This window comes from Silene latifolia, chromosome 7, assembly GCF_048544455.1.
Source record: "Silene latifolia isolate original U9 population chromosome 7, ASM4854445v1, whole genome shotgun sequence".
NCBI classification, from domain to species: domain Eukaryota; kingdom Viridiplantae; phylum Streptophyta; class Magnoliopsida; order Caryophyllales; family Caryophyllaceae; genus Silene; species Silene latifolia.
In genome coordinates this window covers 50,118,350-50,121,034 of record NC_133532.1, presented here as the reverse complement: position 1 = coordinate 50,121,034, position 2,685 = coordinate 50,118,350, and the positions used below count along the sequence as shown (strand labels likewise).

At 45.7% G+C, this 2,685-nt stretch overlaps 1 non-coding gene across 1 annotated transcript; it reads left to right on the top strand.

The window, feature by feature from the left end:
* The first annotated feature begins 1,774 nt into the window (after window positions 1–1,774).
* On the top strand, window positions 1,775–1,881 carry LOC141593202 (small nucleolar RNA R71). Its single transcript, XR_012521305.1, has one exon. It is a non-coding gene; the product is annotated as a small nucleolar RNA R71 (small nucleolar RNA).
* The last annotated feature ends 804 nt before the right edge of the window (window positions 1,882–2,685 follow it).

Here is a 2,685-nt window from a genome sequence, read left to right as displayed (position 1 = left end):
TATGACTGCACCAGCAGTGTGCAGAAATGGTCTACCCAATATGATTGGAATATGGGCATCCTCAGGCATATCAAGTACGACGAAGTCAACAGGGAAGAAGAACTTCCCTATTTGCACGGGGATGTCCTCTAAGACTCCAATTGGCTGGACCGCAGATCGGTCAGCCATCTGTACTGTCATGTCGGTCACTGCAAACCTAGTCAATTTTAGCTTCCTAGCAAGACTCAAGGGCATTACACTAATACTAGCTCCTAGGTCACATAATGCCTTCTCAATAGAAAAGGTACCAATGCTACATGGAACGGAGAAGCTACCTGGGTCTTCTAGTTTGTGAGGTGCAGTGTGGGTCAGATAAGAACACGACTCTTTAGTTAATTCGACAGTATGCACAGTTTCAAGTGACTTCTTCTTAGACAAGAGTTATTTCATGAATTTAGTGTAAGCATGCACTTGATTAACTAACTCTAGGAAAGGCACTTGTACATTCAAGCTACGAATAACTTTTTCAAATTTATTGAAAGATACCTGTTCCTTCGTCGGCACTAGTCTCTCCGGATATGGGGCTGTAAGAAGTAGCTTAGCCCTCTCCTCTAAATCTCTCATGCCGGCATCCGTGGACTTAGGCTGAAAGTCCACCACCTTTTCCTTGTTGAAGATCGACCCCTCTTCAGACCGTCTCAAATAGGAACCATTGATCGACATTGGATCGTACTTCGGAACCGGGACTGACCCATCAGCACTCGGGTATTGCCCCAATATTTTCGTGACTGTCGTACCCCGAAACAAGTGATCCCTCAGATTATCGGGCATCGGAGGACGAAAAGGCTCACTATCAGCAGCGATCTCAGTCGATCGACTAGTGATGTCAGTCGATCGACTAACTTGTACAGGAACAGTAGCTTCTGGTTGTCGCACTTCAGTCGATCGACCGGGTATGTCAGTCGATCGACTGATATACCTGGTAGACACCTTTTTCTTTCCTTTGTTCGTTCCAGCTTTGTTTTGACTCGGTTCCGGCTTATCCTTTTCACGGGCATCCTCAATCATAGCAGGCCCCTCCAGGGTAGACCCGCTCCTCAAAGTGATGGCATTAAGGGTCTCCTTTTGGTCAGTTTTAGTCGGTAAGTGTCCCGGAGCTCGAGTGGTATTCTTGCTAGCCAATTGAGCAATTTGACTTTCCAGCAATTTCATCCCGGCCTCTCTAGCTTGGGTTTGTTGCTGCTGCGGCACATAGGGAGGTTTTTGATATTGTTGTTGCTTATGAGGAGGCACATAAGTTTGCTGCTGCTGCTGCTGTGGAAGTTGAGTCGGATTCAGGACATTCTGGCTGCTCCACCTCAAGTTTGGGTGGACATTCGGCTCAAAGTAGGTGTTTGTTTGCCTGTAATGTTGAAAGGCAGCACAAGACTTGAAGGGACTGGGACAATTTTCTGAAACTTGGCCCTCATCTCCACATCTTCTACAGACGAAAGGACCGTCTGAAACAGCATTAACATGGTATATCCCTCCTTTTGAAGCTCCTCCCAACTCGTATTTGTCAAACATTGCAGTGAGAGCTTCTAGTGCAGCTACAGAAGAAGATTCAGCAGCTCTCCTTTGATTGCCTCTCGAATTCCCATACTCAGCTTTATGGGTGGCTAAGTCATCAATGATCTTCCACCCCTTAGTCTCTCCCATATTCTCAGCAAATCGGCCATTGGCTGCAGCATCCAAAATAGCCCTCTGATCGTCATACAGCCCGTTATAGAACTGATTGCAAAGACTCCATTTTTCGAACCCATGGTGCGGTATGGTTCGCACCAGCTTCTTGAAACGGACCCATGCTTCATAAAAGTTCTCATCAGGTCCCTGTTTAAAACTCGTGATCTGAGCTCTAATGGCATTCGTCTTTGAGGCAGAGAAGTATTTCTTGTAGAATGCCAAGGCCAAGGAATTCCAGTAGGTGATCCCATGAGCAGCTCGATCCAGATCTCTGTACCACTCCCTCGCAGCATCACGAAGAGAGAAAATGAACATGGTCTCCTTTATCTGGTCCTGAGTCACGCCAGTTGGCGGGGGTATAGAGCAGCAATAGTCGATAAAAATCTCCATATGCTTGGCTGAATCTTCAGTTGCAGCTCCACCGAATTGGTTTCTCTCAACCAAGTTAATATAGGAAGGCTTCGGCTCAAATTTTCTTGCCTCCCCTGGTAGTTCGAATCCTTTGTAGAGATTCGCAGCTGTCGGCTCTGAGTGACTAGCAATAGTTGCTTCTTCAGCCATGACTGGAATTTCTGGAGAAGTGATTGTCTCAGCTGATGAATTGGAAACTGGAGAGGAAGGTGGATCCTCCTCAAACAACTCGTTCTCGAAAAAGCTAGAATGAGAACCAGACTCTTCCTCTAGCTGTTGGTCTTAAAACAATCTCCTCTTTGCGCGCAAGGTTCTCTCAATCTCTGGATTGAATGGTAGTAGTTCACCACCCTGTGACCTGCGCATAAGAAGAAACTACAGGAAGAACGTAAGAAGAGTTTAAGGAACAGAAGTCCCTTAAACTAAAGAAATACTAAAAAATAAAACAACTAAAAATTAGAACAATTGCCTCCCCGGCAACGGCGCCAAAATTTGATACCCGTCGTTGTGAGTACCAAAAATAAGATTTATAATTTCCTATTAAAACTAACCTAGGCTAGTGGTAACAGGGTC